The sequence below is a fragment of the Pan troglodytes genome, chromosome 6, assembly GCF_028858775.2.
Source record: "Pan troglodytes isolate AG18354 chromosome 6, NHGRI_mPanTro3-v2.0_pri, whole genome shotgun sequence".
Lineage (NCBI taxonomy): Eukaryota > Metazoa > Chordata > Mammalia > Primates > Hominidae > Pan > Pan troglodytes.
In genome coordinates, this window is record NC_072404.2 from 80660304 (window position 1) to 80683423 (window position 23120).

Here is a 23120-nt window from a genome sequence, read left to right on the forward strand (position 1 = left end):
TCAAAAGAAAGATGACCCAGAATTTTTGAGTGTGGGAAGAGAAGCTGCTGGGGGGTATAATTTAGCAAAATATTTCTAAAGATTGTAAGTCATAAATGTACCTTTAAAATCCAACTCGCAGCATTTGTCCCATGGAAATAATTAGAAATACACACAAAAAGATTATTCTTCATGTGTTTTCAGAGGGTGGACATTTCCCATTTTCTTCTTTCTGTGATCAGAAAGGATAGGCATTCTCTACATTTTTGTTTGCTCCTGGGATTTTTCTCTCGCTCTAATGTTAAACACTGAATAGCCTACAGAATTTTAAAAGACTCATCATATGTTCATCATTATGAAATTCTTGTGAGATCATTTATTGTGAAACAATTTTCCTAGGTAGTGTGGTTGCAGAAGGAATGTGAATTTCTCTTCGTTCTGAAATTCTCTTAAGGACTTAGATGGATAGGGTTATTGCATCTGTACTGAGTTCATTGCTCTAGATTTTTTTAAAAATCAGTATTGTATGAGCTTATGGCTTGTTATTAAGATTTAACCTAATGGTCAATTTTTGTGGAAGGAATTGGCATTTCTATTTTCAATCATAGGGATAATTTATACTGTCATATTAATCCCTTATCCTAGCCAGTGAAAAATGGATATACTCATTAAACAACAGAACTTTCACTACTTAAATTTAACTATGGCTACTTTCATAGGAAAAAAAAACCAAGCGTCTACTCCTCTCATATTGCGGGTATGACAAGAATAACACCTATTTGCTTTTCGCGCATCTGCTCCTTCAGAACAGAGGCAGTGTCTACTTGGTTTTGTATCCAGTGTACACTGTACATAGTCATAGCATGGTTTCTAGTGCCTATTATGCTAATAAAATATATGGAATAAATGTTTGTTGTTCATAGTGTCACACACAAGTGTTAGAGAAATATGGAAATTATGAGTAAACAAAGATAAATGGTTGCTATGTTTTATGTCATCCTCAACATAACTGTTGATGTCATAAATATGTTTTCCTAACCTCCTCCCTCTCTTACCTCCTACAGAAGATACAGTGCTAGCAATTCTATCGATAACAATAGCAATAATTAATTCACACTATAGTGCACAATTATAAGTGCCAGACATTGTGTAAAGCATTATAAATGCATAATCTCATTTCATGGTTACCCTATTCCTATGAAGAAAATGTTATTAATATCTACATTATACACACAAGGAAAATGGGATTGAAAAGAGAGACACCCAATGACCAACAGGTATTAGATGGCCAAACTGGAAAACAATCTAGCATATTTAATTACAAAAGCTGCATGTGCAAGTTCTACCCCAAATCACTTCTTGTATTGTATATTTTATAATTCCATCTTTTTCTCTATTTTCATTGCCATGAGATTCAATTTCAGATCATTGGTCCTCTAGATCACTGCCATCAATTGTTAAAGGACATTTCCTAAAATGTCAAATGATCATAATACTCCTATTAATAATATATATCAATGGGTGGTAAAAAAAAATCAGATAAAACCCATATTTCCACCTTGGTAAACGAGATACTTTATTATTTCCATCTCACATACATCTCCAGTCTCTGCCTTGTACTTAACTTACCTACATGCTACAGTTCTATCTTTCCCTAAAATATCCACAGTATGCTATACTCCATTTAAGCTGTGTAAGTTATGCATTAGAATTACCACTTCACAGATAAGGATATTGAAGTACCAGCAGGTTAGATACATTGCCCAAGCCACCTTACATTTTACTGGTTGAACCATAATTTAATTTAATTAATTAATTAATTTATTTACTTATTTATTTATTTTTAAGACAGAGTCTTGCTCTGTCGCCCAGGCTGGAGTGCAGTGGTGTGATCTCGGCTCACCGCAATCTCTGCCTCCCGAGTTCACGCCATTCTCCTGCCTCAGCCTTCTGAGTAGCTGGGACTACAGGCACCTGCCACCACGCCCGGCTAATTTTTTTATTTATTTTTTATTATTTTATTTTATTTTATTGTATTGTATTTTTAGTAGAGACAGGTTTCACCATGTTAGCCAGGATGGTCTCGATCTCCTGACCTCGTGATCCGCCTGCCTTGGCCTCCCAAAGTGCTGGGATTACAGACGTGAGCCACCACGCCCGGCCAGAACCATAATTTTAATCAATGAAAACTTTGATTCCCAATCCTATGTTTCAAACCAGTTTACCACAAGGCAAACATTAAATAACCAAAGCTAAGGTTTTTTTCTTCTTCAGCCCTATCTAGTTTTAATCCTCTCATCCAGAAGGCCAGGCTCAATGTCCAAATATTTATCAACAAGGAAGACAAAGTAACCTATCTAATCACCACATCTTACCTTGAAGTTTCCCATACCATCAAAATTTTTATTGCCAAGTTTATTGAATGCCCTTATCTTTGTATTTATAATAAATGAAAAGAATGTCACTTTAAAGCAAAGACAACATACGTCTACTTTAATTGATTTTCTGTTAACCAAGAATTAATTTACAAAGCAAATTGAATTAGAGGATATTTTAACAAAATATAGGGACAAGATACAGGCACAAAGAAGACACATTAGTTAGTGGACCTACAATCAAGAATATCTTCTATTTGGAAGAAATAAAAACAATTTCTTGATATTGCCACAATCAAGAACATAATCTATTTGGAAGAAATGAAAACGATTTATTGATATTGTTTACTTTTTCCATCTAATCTGAACTGAAGCTGAAAACACACCAGATTTTTTTTTCCAACAACAGCATATGCCAATGTCTATTATCCAGCTTCCTTGAGCACTAATTTTAAACAATCCATTTTATCTTTAGTGAAAAACTTGACATGTTATTTAAAACAATCTCACAAAAAAATTAATTCAGCCCAACAAAATATATATTTTTCTCATTACTATTGCAGTGTTATCTTTTCTGTATATTGTGTTTAAAGTCTAATTCTGAAGTTTGTGTGAATGCTTAGCCAAGAGATGCTGTGTAAATAAAAGTTTTCAAGATTATAGTTACTTTGGGTGACGGGTTAAAATAGTTTATGCATTCTCATTGGGTGTAATAGCATAATAAGATAAAATATCCCAAAATTATATTAAAAATAGATATAATCCAAGTTACTATTTCCAACAGAAATTCACTAACTTTATATGATGCTTCTTCCAGCAACTAAATGAAGGAAGCACACACAACTACATAATAGAAATGATGTAATGATTAATGGGTTGAAAGGAATAGGAGAGTGTGACTCATCAGTGAAGATACATTTTTTTTTAAATTTTTTTTTTTTTGATAATTCTTGGGTGTTTCTCACAGAGGGGGATTTGGCAGGGTCATGGGACAATAGTGGAGGGAAGGTCAGCAGATAAACAAGTGAACAAAGGTCTCTGGTTTTCCTAGGCAGAGGACCCTGCGGCCTTCCGCAGTGTTTGTGTCCCTGGTTACTTGAGATTAGGGAGTGGTGATGACTCTTAACGAGCATGCTGCCTTCAAGCATCTGTTTAACAAAGCACATCTTGCACCGCCCTTAATCCATTTAACCCTGAGTGGACACAGCACATGTTTCAGAGAGCACAGGGTTGGGGGTAAGGTCACAGATCAACAGGATCCCAAGGCAGAAGAATTTTTCTTAGTACAGAACAAAATGAAAAGTCTCCTATGTCTACTTCTTTCTACACAGACACGGCAACCATCCGATTTCTCAATCTTTTCCCCACCTTTCCTGCCTTTCTATTCCACAAAGCCGCCATTGTCATCCTGGCCCGTTCTCAATGAGCTGTTGGGCACACCTCCCAGACGGGGTGGTGGCCGGGCAGAGGGGCTCCTCACTTCCCAGTAGGGGCGGCCGGGCAGAGGCGCCCCTCACCTCCCAGACGGGGCGGCTGGCCGGTTAGGGGGCTGACCCCCCCACCTCCCTCCCGGACGGGGCGGCTGGCCGGGCAGAGGGGCTCTAGTGAAGATACATTTTAAGGAAAGAGCAAAGGGTGGATTGAATTAAGGAGCTGTAATTTAATAGCTGTCATTTCTGAAGCTTACAGAATCTTTACCATAAAAAAAATGAAATTGTAAAAAAGGTTGTTGATGAAGTCAGCAGATCCAAGCTCAAATTTTTTGAATGGAAAAAGGGAAAGAGAGTGAAAGGATGTGACAGAGAATATGTGCAGTGACAGATTAGTATATTATACACACACACACACACACACATATATATGTATATTATATGATAAAGTTCTTATTCAAAATAATTTTGGAACAGGTCTCTTCTGGTTGTATTTTCCCAAAGACCAAATTTGAAATTCATCTGTGACCTGTGGAGTATGGTGGTACCTCAACTCTATTTGCTTAAACTGTATTCACAATATAATTATCAAGAAGGGAAGTAAAAAAAGGAGCGGCTCACAGATGTAAAAGGAGAATATGGGTCTGGTAGTTAGGATATAAAAACTGCTTAAATTCTGTTTTCAATAACATGTTACCCATTTATAATTTATCAAAGTCCTACCCTCTGTCACCATATTAGGCATTTCATGATTTAAGTAAAAGTTTTTTATGTTCTTCCCCTACAGAACCTGACGTTATTATTTCCCATTTTGCTATGTAGATTACAAGCCTGAGCATAGTCGTTTAGCAACTAAAACAATACCAGCAGTTTACTATGTAAGTTTGTTATAAATAATTTTTTTGACTACTGAAAAATTAATGCTAGTGTTTTCCTTTTCCTTTATGATATAGTTTTCCTCTAAAGTAAGACTTTACTGTGAACCAAGTCATTTCAAAAAGAAAAATCTCATAATGGCTTAAATATAGATACAATGCAGGTTGAGAGTGGAAGAATACAATATTTATTTTAAATATAGATATAATGCGGGTTAGGAGTGAAATAATACAATATGTGTGATGTGTGGGATGAATAATATGTTGAATAATATTCTCATATTTGATGAAAAGCCTCGGTGAGCTCTAGTAAATTTTTGTTCTGTGAGAGACATTACATGAATAATGATTATGTAAGGAATCTTTAACAACAAACTTAGAGATGAGTCAATGACCTATGGATTGCAGACCCTCCATTCAAGATGACCCTCCTATTGCCTTGCCTAACTCCCTCTCTTAGACTTATTTATCTCTATAGTATGCATCACCTTCTAATATACCATAACATTTACTCATTTGCATTTCTTATTCTGTTGACTCCCTCACCAATTATAGAATGTATCAGAGGGATATATTTGTAGAATGAATGAATGTTTTCATGGAGTGGATAAACAAAGATATAATTGAACAAGCCCATTTCCCTCTTTTTAAAATTTTGTGGCTATATTATGGACTGAGTCTTTGCAACCCCCCAAAATTAATATGCCCTAATTCCTAATGGATGGTATTTGGAGATGGCTTTTGGGAGGAAATTCTGGTTAGATTAGGTCATGAGGGTGGGGCCCTTATGATTGGATTATTGAATTTATAAGAGGTGAAAGAACTCCCTCTTCCCTCTCCTTCTTCACCTTCTCCTCTGCTCTTCTCCCCCTCCCCCTCCTCCTTTCTACTCTTTTCCCCCTTCCTCTCTCTCTCCCTCCCTCCATGAACAGGCACAGGGGAAAGGCCTTATGAGGATACAAGGTAGCTGTCTGCAAGCCAGGGAAGAGCCCTCACCAGAAACTGAAACCTATTTTGTTATGGCCGTCCAAATAGACCAATACAGGCCACAAGGCCCCAAATAGTTGAGAGTCAATATGTGCTTGATGTGTCAATAAGTATGATGTGTGGGATGAATAATATTCATTATGTTGAATAATATTCTCATATTTGATGAAAAGCCTTGGTGTGCTCTTAGTAAATTTTTGTTCTTCCAGAGACATTATATGAATAATGATTATGTAAGGAATCTTTAACAACAAACTTAGGGTACCTATTTTCTCCAGTTTATTTTTGGAAAGAAAATGCATTAAATCAAAGTTAAAGGAAATAATTTACATTCATGTCAAAATTTATTGCATTTACTTATATTTAGATGAAAATGCAAACTCTAAAGCCTGTTTATATCTTTATCGTGCCATCTTTGAAAGGTTTTTATTCAAGAACATGGTGACTTTTTTTGCAACATTCATATATAACTAGAAGAAAATTACTTAAATTGACTAATTCCAAAAAACAAAATGCATAAATAAGAAAGGAGAACTATAACAAATTGCTTAATATATATTCCAAACATGTATCATGTATAAATAAATTTAACATATAAATAGCTTGAGATTTTTATCTAAATATGAAAATGGAAACACAGGAAGCTGCCTTTTAGGTACATATGACATACTGAATATAAGCATAAAAGTAATAAAATTTCTTCAGGAGAGAGGAAAGAGGACCAAATGAAAATTTTTAAAAAACATAAACTGGAAAATTCATTTTCTAGAAATGACATATGAATTCAAGTTATTTCCTTTCAAAGAAACAGATAATTAACCTTTGTTAATGGTCAAATATCATTCTTAAACATAAAACCATGCTCTTAGGTGGCAAACTTGAATGCTTTATAGACCAGTAGGGTCAAATGGCTGTTCTTCCTTTTTATTTGTGTTTTGGTTTTATAAAGAATTTTGGGGATAGAATTCATCATCATAATATTTTTCAAAAGGAATCTCAGGTAGAAATTGAAATGAAACATAGAGTACAGTTAACTTCCATTTAGTTACCCGTGTACTGTAATATATGTATTATGGTGGCTATTGGTGCTTCTCAGACTTCTTGAGGTTATTGTTTGTTCCTCTCTTTCTGGGACATGACAGAATTTCATGTACCTGCCCTTGTGAAGTTAAATATAGCTTTGTGAGTTGCTGTAGCCAATGATTTATGTGTGGAATTGTTTTGTGTCACTACCAAGGATGAAGATTTTAGGTGCCAGCATGCGATCCACTATGTTCACTTCCCACTTCCTTAGCAATTAGTCACATTCAGATAGTTGATTCTCCATCATCCTTCATTCCTGAGTAAGGATAGCAGAGCAGAGCCTCCAGCTGACTCTCAATAGATACGAAGAACAGGAGAGAAATAAACCATTGTTTTATAAAGCCACTAGTGTTTGGGAATTGTTTGTTGCCGCAGCACATTCTAACCTATCCTAAGTAATGCAGAAATTGTTACTTTAAAATGTGCACTGTTAGTCATAAAAGTAAAGTATGTAATCTTAGCTTAAAGTTTAGCTTTCTGGCAGGAAGGAAACTGTCATGGTATAAAGGAGGATGTGGTGCTCATCAAATCCTTTCAATTGAACTCAGGGAAAGAAAACATTGAGAAGTGTCAAGTTTTCCTTATATCAAGAAGATGAAGGGATCAATCAGATAAAAGTGCTCAAAATAGGGGATTTGGCTGTTGACTTGCAAAAGTTATAGAGGGCTCAATGGAAAGTTTTCAGAGAATGGAGAGTATAGAATATAAAGTCAGAAAAAAAAAGTATAGAGCTAAGTGGGAATCAAAGCCTGGGAATGAAGGATAATAGTAGTTCTGGCTGTTTGTGGTGTGTAAAATATGGAGGAACAGGGGGTATTTGAAATAATACAGATGGTCTAAGGAAGACAGTTGTCTCATTAGAGATAGTGGTAAATTACCCTATTACAGATGATTACAATGGTCTAAGGAAGATAGTTTTGGAAAGGCTGTGAGTATTGAGGTAAAGGGGTTCGGGTGTTTCCAGGGCCATATAGAATTCTGAGACTCACGTATGACTTTTGCAGATGGAGAAATCATGGCTGCAGAAGAGGAATCTTGCTCCTGCCATCAGGCATTCTCTAGACATCCACAAACAAAGTCTGAAAAGAGGTGATTCTACCCTAAGCATATCAGTTCACTCTGCACTTCTGCTGAAAAAGCCCTGTATGCTCCTTGAGGGAAAATCGTTTCCAAGCACATGGGCATGACCTTGACCACTGCTAACGGTATAGTAGAGGTCTCCCCTTGTGACCCTTCCTTCTATCTTATGTTACTAATATTCATGTACAAGTTTTATCTCTCTTAATGGACAATAGGATTCTTGAATGAATATCTGGAGTCTGATTTATTTTTAAACTTATCATTATAGTGTCTGAAATGTGGTACAGAAAATACTCATTCTTTAATTCAATCAGTAAAATGCCTGTTTTTTTTCAGGTACTGTGATAAACACTGGGAAAACAACAATGGACAAGCAACACTACGTGACCATGATAATCATTAAGTTGAAATCTAGTAAAGAAAAAAGATGCATAAAATGGCATTTCTAGTATCGTATAGTGAAAAAGCGGATGAATAGACACAATGAGAACACATTTGGAGTGTGGAGTCAAACCCAAATTGGGAGGTCAGGAAAGGTTTCTGAGAGATGTTGAGTCATTAATAAAATGAGAAGTTATCCTGACTCTGTGTGTGTGTGTGTGTGTGTGTGGTGTGTGTGTGTGTGTGTGTGTGTGTGGTGTGTGTGTGTGGTGTGTGTATGTGTGTGGTAGTGGTAGTAGTAGTAGCAGTAGTAATGATGGTGGGGTAAGATTGGGCAAAAAGTATTCTACTGTGGAATGATGGAGAGGTGGTGCCAAATGCAAAAGGCCACAGATGGAAGACGGCATGAATTACGCATGAATTATGCAAGAAGCATACAAGAAATGAGGCTGGGAAGTTTAAAAAGGCACCTCATTTAAGGGTCTTTTGATATTATTTTAACAAACTTGGAAGTTTCCTAAGGAATTTGTTGCAGAATTTTGAGCTGAAAGTGACAAAATCAGATTTGTACTTAAAGAAAATCACTTTTGCATCGGGTGTTGGACTGAAATAGCGAAAGGCCAAGAGCACTGGGATCAGTATGGAGAGTAATGTTTACATAAATTTCATCCAGAAAAGATTCCAATTTCCAATGATACGAATGTATTGAGAATATTCCAATTTAAATTTGTCAACTGAAAGGCACGTGGACTTAGGTGAGTTGCCTTAGACTTTATTATGTTTTTTTCTCCTAGGGCTATTTTGTCTGTTTAGGGTTTGTTGAAATTAAATTACATAGGGTCCAAAATAATCTAATTAATAATGGAACAAAAATATATAACATTGAGACTAGATACAGGGAGGATTTCCATTGAGCTTGGAATAAGTGCTGAGATAATTTTGCTTACATGACGGAATTTTAAACATCCTCCCTCACTGGACACCAACATTCTAATTCTAAACCTCATCTGCAGTCTGCATTTCACTCCCTTGGCCTCTTGGTTTATTCTCCTCGGTTGTTTCTGGGAGTGCATCTCTCTCCCATAAAATTTTGATGTATTTTGACATCGGTCTAATTTTTATGTCCCATATTTCAGATATTTGAACATACTAGGTTCTAAATATTGCAGAAATATATAGAAAACAACAAAGCAGAACATTTTTAACCTCTAAAGATTTTCTTGATGATTCAAGTCCCAGGGGTGTTTTGGTTCATTTAGGCTGCCGTAACAAAATACCTTACACTAGGTAATTTATCAGTAACAGAAAGTTATTGCTCACAGTTCTGCAGGCTGGGAAAGCCAACAAGGTACCAGCAGATTTGGTGTCTGGTGAGAGGTTTTTCTGCTTCATAGAGAATGTCTTCCACACTGTGGAAGGGATGAATAAGCTCTCTTGGGCCTCTTTTGTAAAGATACTAATTCCATTTAAGAGGGATTTTTCAACATATGAATATTGGAGGGATACAAACATTCAGATCATAGAATGAAGACTACTTCTGAGTAACGATAGTAAGCAACCATTACATAAAGGAAAACCTATGATTTGTTAAATGATGAATTGTTCTAATTTAAAAAACAATAGATGATTGTAAATTTATTTCTGAGAGCAAACTATTTTTGGCACATCCATATGAGGTAAAGGAAGAATAATTGGATCGTTGGTTTGTCTTAAATAATTGCACGTGGAGATCTGTCTGAAAATATTGCTCAGCTAAATGCCCTGTCACTTGTGCTAATTTGAAGTGGTATTTCTGAATTTTAAATAATACAATATAAAAAGGCCCTGAAAAGCTAAAATTGTTGTATTCAAAATGACTTGTAATTTAAATGAATGCCTATTTTGTATTTGAATACGTACTGTTTCTATAAACAAAATATGGAATTTTTTATTGAGTGGCAGTGAATAAGACCTAAAGTCACAATCTTCTGTTTGTGCAAACATTATTTTGAGGTAAGTCCATCTCAATGGAATGTAACATAGAGCTATAAGAACAAAATACTATCACTGAATCATAGCACCATTGAAATACATTACACCATATTAAATCACCCTCTGGTTTTGTGAAATATAAGCAAAAAGTAATGAATTGAGATAAAGCCAAATAAAAAGAAAAAATATCTGTGAAAATCCAAAAGCAGAAGAACAAAGTAACTGCTTAGAATGCATCAGAGGTAAAATAACTGCTGTAAAAAGATCCTGTAATCAGCATAATTATTTTTCCGCGTGATCAGAACATTCACCCTGGTCCCTATTTTAAGAAGGATCTACTTATCATATCCATCTCTAAATGCACCATATCCCCTCTTGAAAAGCCTTTCTGAAATTGATTATTGCTTTAAGATGAAATGCTGAATTCTGGAACTTTCACACAGGAAATTTTTCCCCAGTGTTACCATACCCACCTACTTTCTGCCCACATCCACACAGTTGCACAGGAATGGTGATAAACACCATAAACAGAGCCTCACTAACTGATCTCACTTCAAATTTATGATCATTAAACCAAGAGGTGCCTCACTGCTGCCCATGAAAACACTACAGTGCATGAACCACATGGGCTTTCATGGTCCTAGATGGCTATTTTAGACTTTTACCTCTGTCCTTGAACAATTTCCATCCTCTTTATTCTCAGCTCATGACCATAATTTCTATTTCTGATAGAAAAAAGAAGCAATCGGAAGATAATTCCCTCAAGTAATTACCTTCGTATCTACCCACCGAGTATCAGTGCTCCCATATTCTACCTTTCTCCTGTTACTATTAATGAACTCTCCTGGCTCCTATTTATGGTCAATCCCTTCATTTTTGCCCAGTTGTCCATCCCTTCTTATCTGCCTGAGGATATCTCTTGAGCAATTCCCTCCTGACTCTCCAGTAACATCAGTGTTTCCCTTTCTATTGGATTTTTCCATAAGCACCAAGTATGTTCTTATTTCTCCTGTCTTAGAAAAGTGCCCTCTTTTTTACTCACATCCCCCGTAGCTATCTCTTTACTTTTCTGCTCCCTTTCCAGCAAAATTTCTCAGAAGAATTAACTGTGCTTGCTGCAACAATATTTTTTCCTCCAATTTTCTCTTGAACTCACTCCAACGAGGCTTTTGCATATCGCATTTAACATGTCCAAAATTGAGTTCCCAATACTGCTGAGACTTCCACCCTCCCTGCAATATGTGTTGTTCTTAAAATCTTTTCCAACTCATCCCTCCAGTTGCTCAGCCCCAAACCTTTGAAATAATTTTTCTTTTTTTTCCACTTCACAGTCAAAATATATTTTAAAATAGACCCATTCTTCCATCAGCACGCCTGCCAGCTTGGTCCAAGCAACCATGGTATCTCACCTGAAACTTGCAATGCCCTTCTTACTGGTCCTTTTGCTCCTGTTTTTGCTTCATGTCAATCTGTTTTTCACACAGTAGACATAGCATGCCATTTCTCTGCTGAAAATCATTGCAGTAGTTTCACAAGTCACTCAGAGAAGAGAGAAAATTTCTTACTATCCTACTATGACCTACAAGACCCTACATGAATGAACCTCTGTGCCCCATTAATGTCTCTAACCTTTTCTTTAACCCTCCAACTACTCCCTCTCTGCTCCAATCTTAATGTGCTTCTCACTGTCTTCCAAGAACAGCAGACAAGTTATTATCTCAGAGTCCTCTTACTTATGAAGGCCCCTGCCCAAAAATGCTTCATACAGCGTGCTCCCTCATATCATTAGACTGTTATCTTACTCAGCAAGGCCTTCCCTGACTACCTCATCTAAAATTTAAACTGCCGCCCTACATCTCATCCTCTTCCCTGTTTCAATTTTCTCCTAGGTAGGTATCACTATCTATTATACTATATCAACTCTCATCATATATATATATATATATATACACACACACACACACACACACTCACACACACACAGATATAGATATAATCTTTTATTTGGACTTAGGTGTGCTTGTAAACTGGCTTTCTAGAGGAAAAGACAAAGTTGATTTACAGCATTTGCTGAATTCCATGTTGTAGATACTCGAGCTATGACTAGTTTCAAGCTACCAACATGATGTCACTGAATGCAGAGCTGAAAAGACACACTCACAATCAACTCTTGGGAGCGAGTGGGAGCTAACTTCAGTACACTACTGCTTATGTCTCTTAGTAGAATATAAGCGGCATAAGGGAAAATGTTTTAGTCCATTTTTTTTTCACAATTCTATTGCCAGTGTCTACACTAGTGTTTGCACATAATAGAAACTTGATAATATTTGTCGAATTAATGAATGAAGAAGCCAGGGGAATTCAGATAAATGTGTTCTCTTCTGATTGGTAGGAAATGAAATTCAACACTGCAAATGGTGCATGACCTACATCATCAAAATCAGTGCATTTTCAACCTCTGAAACATAACAGGGAGGAGACTTCAGAAAGAGAGATTCCAAGTGATGGATACAGTTAAGAACATGGTAAATACCATATACAACAATTAAGTCAAGATGGAGTAAAGACTTAAATGTGAAACCCAGAACTATAAAAACCTTGGAAGAAAATCTAGGCAATACCAGTCAGGACTTAGGCACAGGCAAAGATTTCATGAGGAAAATGCCAAAAGCAATTGCAACAAAAGCAAAAACTGACAAATGGGACATAATTACACTAAAGAGATTCTGCACAGCAAAGAAAACCATGAATAGAGTGAATATACAAACTACAGAATGGGAAAACATTTTTGCAAACTATGCATCCAATAAAGGTCTAATATCCAGCATCTATAGGGAACTTAAACAAATTTACAAGAAAAAAACAAACAACCCCATTAAAAAGTGGACAAAGGAATTGAGCAGGCCCTTTTCAAAAGAAAACATACATGCAGCCAACAATCATATGAAAAAAAGCTCAGTATCACTAATCATTAGAGAAACGCAAATCAAAACCACAATCAGATACCATCTAACATCAGTCAGAATGGCCATTATTAAAAGTCAAAAAATAACAGATTCTGGCAGGGATGCAGAGAGAAAGGAAAGCTTATACACTGTTGGTTGCAGGGTAAATTATCTCAGCCAATGTAGAAATCAGTGTAATGATTTCTCAAAGACCTGAAAAAAGAAATACCATTCAACCCAGCAACCCCATTACCGGGTATATACCCAGAGGAATATAAATCATTCTAGTATAAAGATAGATGCACACATATGTTCATTGCAGCACTATTCACAATATCAAGGACGTGGAATCAACCTAAATGCCCATCAATGATAGACTGGATAAAGAAACTGTGGTACATATACACCGTGGAATACTATGCAGCCTTGAAAAGGAATAAGATCATGCCTTTGCAGGGCCATGAATGGAGCTGGAAGCCATTATCTTCAGCAAACTGACATGGGAACAGAAAACCAAATACCACATGTTCTCACTTATAAGTGGGAGCTGAATGATGAGAACACATGAACACATGGTGGAGAACAACACACACTGGGGCCTATTGGAGGGTGGGGTGGGAAGAGAGAGAGCATCGAGAAGAATAGCTAATGCATGCTGGATTTAATACCTAGGTGAGGGTATGATCTGTGCGGCAAACCACCATGGCACACATTTACCTGTGTAACAAACCTGCACATCCTGCACATGTACCCCTGAACCTAAAACTTGAAGAAAAAGATAAAAATAAAAAGTCCAACAACAACAAAAAAAGCGTGGTGAATAAATGGCAAAAAAGTACTTTGATATAACTGGACCAAAGAGTATATACATAATATAATATAATCTCAGTCAGCACATTCTAAATTATCACTATGAAAATATTTACTGCAATAACTTACACATCTTACTCAGAATTTTCAAATTGAACAGAAAACTTGCTATAATAAATTTGCATATACAATAGAGCAGTTGTGATTAAATTATCTCCTAGCTAGGATTACTTTTCACATTGTGCATTATCATATCATCTTCCTCAAATTGTTGAGTAAAAATGACTTCCAAGAAAGTAAAACAAATTCTGCAAAGAAAGTATATAAGTGTATAAGACCTAAAAAAGCCTGTACATTTAGAGGAAAATTTTGAAGTGATAAAAAATATTGAAAGTAATCAATATATAAAGCACATAAGCTTGGCACACACATCTGCTGCCTGTGTTATTTTGCTATGTGTGAGAAAATTTTAAAAATTGGGATAGAGTTGTTGTTTCCATAAATATTCACCATGTTTCTCAAGCACAACACGATATATTTAAGAAGCTAGAGAAAGATCTTGTGCAGTGGATTGATAATCATAAATAGCATAGGATGCCATGAAGTGTTGCATTGCTACAGAGAAGGTCTTGGACATCTTTGAAGATCTGCAGAAGGTGAGAGTGAGTGGATCTGATAAAGGCACTGAGTTTCAAATCAAGTTAAGCATGGTTTGAGTTATGAAAATCTGTAAGTTGTAACAACTTGGATAAAAAGACTTCAAGTCATAATGGAGCTACAGTAGTTTATCCAGTGAATTGCAGACACCCAAAGGCAAAGGTGATTATATTACACAGCGTATTTTCAATCTTCCTGAAACTTGGCTCCTTTTTGTATTTTTATTATTATTATTATTTTTTTTTGGTAAATGAATGACTTCTCATGTATTTATCTCAGAAGACGGGAACTAATGTACCAAGAATTGTTACCAGGTAGGATGGAATTAACCTGAGCTGTATTAGAAAAATATCAAGGCCAGCCTTAAGCTTAGGAAATTGATTCTCTTCTTCCCCAAGCCACATGAATTATATACAATTGCAAAGAAATGGAAAGAATAATAGACAATCTGTAGGTCCTTTACAGAAAAGGGATTAAGACTACATTACAGAGTACCTATAATGCAAAGAAGGTTGTAGTTTATTCTTTAGATATGGAAGAGGTTTAAAAATGTCCGTCTAAGGAAGTGATGTTGTAAGTTCTATGCTTCTGGAATATTTTATCTGTCAGCAGTATTTAGCAGAGATGGGAAAACAGAGAGATTGAAAATGGAGGAAACAGGAACGATTAGCTTTGGTATAAGAGAGAAGCAATGAAAAACCAGTGAACTAGTAGTGGGAATATAGAAAAAGTTGTATTTTAAAGCTGTTATTTGTTTGGGGGTCTATACAATTTGGGAACTGATAGAATTTAGGAGACGGAGATCATACAGAACTTCAAAGCCTGAGAGACTAAGTTGGCAACCCAGGAGGAGGGACACGTTTAATAATTCAATAAATATTTATTGAACCCTTAATTTATAGCAGGCATTGAGCTAAACATCATGGATTAAAAGATAAATAAGCCATAGTCTCTTATCTTAGGTAGCTTGAAGTTTATTGGGGGAATAAATGAAGTAAGATGAAATGAAAAGTGAGATTTTAGAATTAATTTGAGTTGCCAAGAGAGCCCCTAGGAATAAATCTATTTCCAGAAATAAATTTCTAGGAAATGTGAAACTGAAAATATCTTTTGGTTTATTATCTCATTTACTTAAATATATTTTTTCAAGTGTGTTAATCATTTAATGAGGCACTAGCCCTTTCCAAAGAAGGAAGAATGTACTCAATCCGATTTATTTGAATTTTTGTTTTGCTTTACATTTTAATACCTGGCAGCCACTTAGGGAGAAGGCTATAGCAAATCAATAGTACTTAAGCTACTCAAGAGGACGGATAACAGAGAGAGCTTAACATATTTGTAGAAAGAGAATCTCTACAAGGATTTAAGAAACAAAAAATTTGATTTTATTCTATTTGAATAAACTTATTTGTATGATAAACTGGATATTTTAAATTTTAGTTTAACAAGTTTTCCTCCATATTTGCAGCTATCCAATGGAATCACCACCAGTATAAAGCATAAGGGGTGAAACCTTGTGATCTCTTGGTTATTTAAAATGTCTTGTTAGAAATGAAAGAATTTCAACACAATTCATTACAATAAAACTATTCTGGATCCCTATTTGGTCATAAATTTAATCATGGAAGATCTAACGTTGATTTTTCAAAAAAGTGATAAACAAAGGAAGACAACTGTATGTAAGACCAGAAAAAATAAATAAATCTGCTTGCAGTTTTAACCATAGTAGCCCAAGTCCTACAAAATTGACAATCTCTATCTCTGCCTATTTATCTGACTAAGGTGATCAGACTTTATAGGGAAAACAAAATGGAAAACTGTGCTCATTTTCAAGAAGACCTACCTTGCCATAGATGTCAGAATTTTCATCAGCCTAGAGCAAATGGCCAAAGTCAATTTGTAACTATAGTCTCAGTATCACATTTTTGCAACTGTAAATATTTTTCTGACTTCAATCTGCTATTGTATCTTTAAGTTGACATACATATATTATGAAAGCATTGGATATAACTTCAAATATCTAAACTGACGTTGGACTCACATACATAGTCATTATTACAAGTATTTCTCTGTAACATTAAATAAGATTGTTTCTTGAAACATTAAAAAGCCTTGAATATAGGGGAAAATTAAAATAGTTGAATGGTCTTTCACTAGAGTGAGGACAACTTAATCACTTCAAAAGTTTATTAAAAAGTTTTTCTTATTGAATATTATAGCAAAGCCCCAAATAAATTCAGACATAGAAAATTATTTCCAACATTAAAAACACTAAAATATAGAGGCAAACGTTATTATCAGCAGGATGAATTATATAAAATTCTTCCCAACATACATGACATTTTATGCAAAGATTCATGAAAGGAATCAAGAACCGTGAAACATACCAGCCTCACAAATCCATTGCGATGATGACATTGGGCCTGGCTTCAAAACCAAAACAGTAAAGGGAAAAAAGGGTCTAAGGTGTAGCTGCGCATTTCCTCTTTCTCACCTAACTCTCCCCTTGTGTCACTCAGAATTTGTTATACAGAGCAATACTGGAAACTTCTAAACTAAAGGAATAGTTGACAAACCTTTCTGAAAGAGACATCTATTAATAGATGTATAAATTATTTCCTTGCTATATGATCATTTTATTTACTAATGAAAACTCATGAAATGGGATCAGGGCCATGGCTTCTGATATTAACTTTGTTAGGTGCACTCCTCAGCATACCATTGCCAGTGAAGTATGCGTATCTCGTCCCCCACACACTAATCCCTTAGAATGAGAGAATTCCTGCTCTGGGATCTGTTGACTTGGCAAATGCCATTAAAGGGGGGAGATTTTATTGAAAGTTTTGTTTAGAAAACAAACATGTACAAAGCATTCCACATATTTGCAACTCACGGTATTTTAGCTGCCGCATCTTAAAAAAATAAAAAAAATAAAAATAAAAACTTTAGTGAAATGTAACTCCTGGTTTACTCAATCACGTTTTGAAGGTTTAAGTATGTATTATCTAAATGATATTAGATAGATAGATATCTGAGAGAAGTGAGTAAAAACTTAGATTCCAATAAAACATAGAGTTTGGTAAAGGGCTTTAGGCAAACCTTAACAGCCTACTGATTCCTGTCATTATAAACAAGTAATGGAATTTTCACATTATAATGATCACAGCCTAGCTAGACCTGAATCAACCTCTTCTTACTTTTAATTAAAATACCCATAAAAATCATAAAAAGAGAGACGCTGAGAGCCACAATAATTGGACAGAAAATATCAAAAGATCATATCCTAAATATCTAGGTACATCACTAATTGTGTCACATTTTTAAAATACATTTTTGAATTGCACGTGTTCTGCACTTTCACCTAGATTAATTTTAGCTTTAAGAAAGGTAGAGTAAAACTTTGACTTACATGACTCTCTGATCCTGGCTTCAGAGGGCCCAGGGAATGTGAAGAATGTAATCTCAAACAGCTAACCTCCAAACCACAGCATAGGGACAGACAGGAATGTACTCATCATTTTCGCTACTCCCTATCTATTCCTGCTGACTGCCAAAAATTTTTAAGTGTTTTTAAAAAATATTCTTACTGACTGTGCAAATGCCAGCAACAATAGAGACAGAGAGTGGTGAGAGGTGGCATACTTCAAAATGAGATGGATTGTAGCACTAGGAAAAGCATTGAAGTAAGAGAAAAAACAGGAAGCATCTTGGGAGAAACTAAGTTGATATGGTACTGTGGCAAGAGGCTACCATGAGACAGAACAAAATAATTCATATATGATAAATATAGCATTTCCAATTGAGGGAGAAATGTGTGAATAGTCAGTACAACTTACTAAAATCTTCAGTTAACAGGTTGACAGGCAAGGAAGAAAGGGAGGAAGGGAGGGCAGGAAATTGGACATCTTTTACATATTAAGCTAAATTAAAGTCTAGATAATTTAAAATTTGCATATAAAGCAAAGGAAATCCAAAAATACAGAACATGTAGGTAAATATTAATATATAGCATTGCTTGTACTTTCATGCCAGACACTGTGTCAAATCATTTAAATATACTCTTCATTCTTCACAAGTATTGAAAAGCACATTAATGTCATAATAAATCATCACCTAGTGAGAGATTACATAAGGAAGAGAAGAAGGGTTTATAATTAAGAAATGTTTTAATGTTATGCATCCTCTTAGTAGATCTCAGGAGAAATTATATATTAGTTTCCATTGATGTTGAAAATTTGGAATTTGGCAAAATTGAACATATTCAGTAAAATAAGAATAATAAGGTGTATCTATTTTAATACCAAATCCAGCATCATGCTTACTGGAAAAACACTAGAAGAAAGTTTTCTAAATTCAGTAACAAAATAAGGGTTACCATTATTACCACTAGTATTTATCATTGATTAAGCATGAAAACAACCAGAAATTACAAGGATTTCCTGATTTGCTATTTCTTACAGGGGAGTGGGGTGGGGGGTGGAGCGCAGTGCATCAGGACAGGAGGGGATAGGAATGTGAGATCAATTTTATTTGTTGTTTATAAATAGGGTTATACTAGGGTTATATGGAGTAGGGTAGGACATCATGCTCCATTACATATCTTGCCTTTGCCAATAAATCATGATTGGAAGTGATGTGCTTGATTCCTAGGCAGAAGATTTAACCACCAAAACATGATTAGTTTATAGATTATATTTCAAATCGGTAGGAAAAATCATTCTTTTAAATAAGTGATGGTGTAAGAACAAGATAACTATATAAGAAAAGGTAACATCAGATTCACTCCTCGCACCAACCACCAGGCTAAATTACCAACAGATCAGAGATAGGAATGTAAAAATTAAACTAATCTAAAATTGGCAAGAGCTGAGCTGGAAAGAACTGAGCTGCCAGGTGTCGAGTGGTAAATTAGGACAACAAACCAAATTCACACACCGAGATATTTTAAGCAAGAAGCTAAACAGGAAAAAAGCACCAAAGGCACTAGCTCCCCAGTGTTTTAGTTTTCCCTGGCAGTGGCCCAGGGCAAAGGTCAGATGTATCAGTGCAGATGGGGGGAAACTTCACACTGCCCAGGGAGCCCGAAACAAAAGTCTCCTGCCTTTGTATACCCCTGCGAGCCAGGAGAGGGACACAAGAAAGGTCTAGAAGTGGAAAAGTACTGAACGGTGAGTCAGAGTGGAGAGAAGTGTCTTCAAGCCCTCCTGATAAGCGGTGTTGGTGACAAAGGCCTCTGAGAAAGCATTTAGCCAAGCCTGTTCCCCCACCCACTCCCACAACAAGGAGACCTCCAAATGGAGGCATTTGGGTTAGAAATACAGAAATCTTAAGAACCTTGGGGTGGGAAGGAGTGCCGAGTTCTTAACTGCAACTCCTTCCAGACTGCACAGAGTCTCAGACTAGGGGGCAGCTTTGCCCCATGAGGCCTGCCAGGTAAAGGCTATGTAACTGTCTATGTTTGCACCAAAATATCACACATAAGGTTTTTGTTTTGTTTTGTTTTTTGTTTTTTTGAGACGGAATCTTGCTCTGCTCACACAGGCTGGAGTGCATTGGAGTAATCTCAGCTCACTACAGCCTCCCCCTCCTGGGTTCAAGCAATTCTCCTGCCTCAGCCTCCTGAGTAGCTGGGATTACCAGTGTGGGCCACCGCACCCGACCTACACACAGGTTTTGCTATGGAGCCAGACTACTCACAAACAATCATGTGTGAATTATCCTATAAGCCAGAAGTGAGGAATTATTTTCTAATCATAACCCCAAATCCAGAAGCAATATGAGAAAAGACAGACACATTTGGTTACACAAAAATAAGATAAAACTTTACATAGAAAAATATACCATGAGCCAAGTTAAAGGACAATGAAAAACTGAAAAAAAAAGATTTATAATGGTACAAAGTGTTACTATCTCAATGTATAAAGAACTTCCAAATGATAAAAATAAACATTAAAAGAGCCAACAATGTGATAGAAAAATGAGCTAGAAAAATGAAGAGACAGTTAGAAATGCCAATGACTCCTACCCATATGAAAATATGCTTAGTATCATTCATAATAAGAGAAATGCAAATTAATGCTACATTGATATGTTTCTCACATACAAGATTGGAAAACCGGAAGCTTAACGATATAGTGTGTTGATGAGACTATGAATAAACAGGTACTGTCATTACTCACTATTCAAACTGTAAAATAGTAAAATGCCTTGAACCAGATATTAGAAATATTCAGCAAAATTGAATATATATTTACCTTTTGAGCAAGCAATTCCACTTCTATGAACACAGGTGTAAACTGCATGGGCCTACTTACACTCAATTTTTTTCAATAAAAGTTACACCTAGTATGCCTGCCTCTTCTGCTTTCCCTTCCACCTCCTCCACCTCTTCTGCCTCTGCCACTCCTGAGACAGAAAGACCAACCCCTCCTCCTCCTCCTCCCCCTTCTCCTCTTCCTCAGTCTACTCAATGTGAAGGTGATGAAGATGAAGACCTTTATGATGGTCTACTTTTATTTAATGAATTGTAAATATATTTTCTCTTCTTTATGATTTTAATAATATTTCCTTTAGCTTACTTTAAGAATATAGTGTATAATAAAAATAATATACAAATATGTGTGAAATGACTGTTTATGTTATTTGTAAAATTTCTAGTCAACAGTAGGCTATTAGTAGTCATGTTTTTGGGGAGTCAAAAGTTATAGGTGAATTTTCAACTGCATAGGGTGTCAATGCCCTTAACCCTGTGTGATTCAAGGGTCAAATACAGGTATATGTAGATATGTAGTTGATGTCTATATATATATACACACACACACACACACACACACCGTGATACATAGCTGATGCTCCTAACACAGGAGTTAGGGTCATCAACACCCCATACAAACATATAAACATCTATGACCTTTGACCCTTGAGAGAGAGAGAGAGATACTTTATTTAGTCTTATATATATATGAGTAGAACTGTATAAACTTAGATATATGCACATTATAGGGTACTATGCAACTTTGCAATGGAATTGGAAATATCTATATATAATACTATGAAATAATATCCTAGATACCTTGTTAAATGAAATGCTAAGAGCAAGTCTGGCAGATAATCCTCAAGTGTCTGTTCCATCAGGTGGCTGAAGAGAACTAGGTCACCCATGGTTATATCTCCTTCCCAGGTAAAGGTGGCATAGAAAGACCTGTCTCCCTTCCCTCAATCAGAGTATCTCTGGAGGGTCAATCCATCTTCACATCTCCCCAGAAGATCAACTGAGGCTTCTGTTGAGACTGGATTGAGTTCTTGTTCTCTTTCTGGAAAATCTTGCTTCTTTCCCTTCCGCTCCAGAGGTGTTGATCCCCCAAAACCTAAATAAACCACCTGCATACTAATCTCCATCACAGATTCTGATTCCCTAAGAATCTAACCTGGCACAGGTAGTACCAGGAGTAACTCAAGAAAGCCATACTTGGATGGGAATTTGAAGCTGCTTTGCTCCCCACCACATGGCAATCTGTAAGTGGAGTATAGATAATCCCTTTCACAACTGGGCAGCACAGTTGTTGAAACAATCGTGGAGTACTGGGGTGGCATACCAAAGGATGTGAATGCCTTAGCTGGCACAGTGTAAAGCTGCTGGAGAAATACGGAGAGAAACTGCAATTATAAGAATAGTGGAATTGAATGGTTTTTACTAAGCTTACTCTGAATAAGCTAATATATAGGCAAGTGTGATTAATTAGCAATTAAAAAACTAACTGTGAAAGCCTTAGTGCCTCCTAGTGGTATACAAGAAGGCTCTTATCTTCCAGAAGTGAACACAGGACAAAGTCAAGATTTAATTATCAGATTAGCCTAGCTGCAAAGGTTGAACTCCCAACTATGGCAAATATATGCTATTTCAAGGTTCAGACCATTTTGGGGAAACAATGGGACCTTGAGGCATCATGGGTGTATCTAGGCTGATACTCCTGAAAATTCTCATAATGACAAGTATAAATGGTCACCAGTCTCAGTCTTTTCCTAAAACGACCTGCAGTCATTTACTTTAGTAACTGCATGTTAGGAAAAGGAAAATACTCAAACATTTTAGAAAGTACTGGAACAATAGTCAAGACATGTTAAAAGATGATATCAGCAGATATTTCACAGAGTGGGATAAACAGATGGCAAACAAGCACAGGAAAAGATGCACAATATCATTAGTCATTATGGAAATACAAATTAAAATCAAAATTAAATATCACTATACATCAATCAGAATGGCTAAAATAAAAAAATAGTGACAACACCATATGCTGACAACTATGTAGAGAGACTGGGATATAAAGTTTTACAGCCAGTCTGGAAAACAGTATGGCAGTTTCTTAAAGAACTGAACATGCAACTACCATATGATTTATCAATTGAATTCTTGGGCATTTATCACAGAGAAATTAAAACTCATGTGGACACGAAAACCTTTATATGAATGCTCCTTGCACCATTATTTGTAATAGGCAAAATCTGGAAACAACCCAGATATCCTCCAACATAATTAAGCACGCT

At 35.9% G+C, this 23120-nt stretch overlaps 1 pseudogene; it reads left to right on the plus strand.

Moving 5' to 3' along the window:
• Positions 1 to 8392, plus strand: part of LOC134810447 (nucleoporin NUP35-like) — a 32654-nt pseudogene extending 24262 nt beyond the window's left edge.
• Positions 8393 to 23120: the final 14728 nt, after the last annotated feature.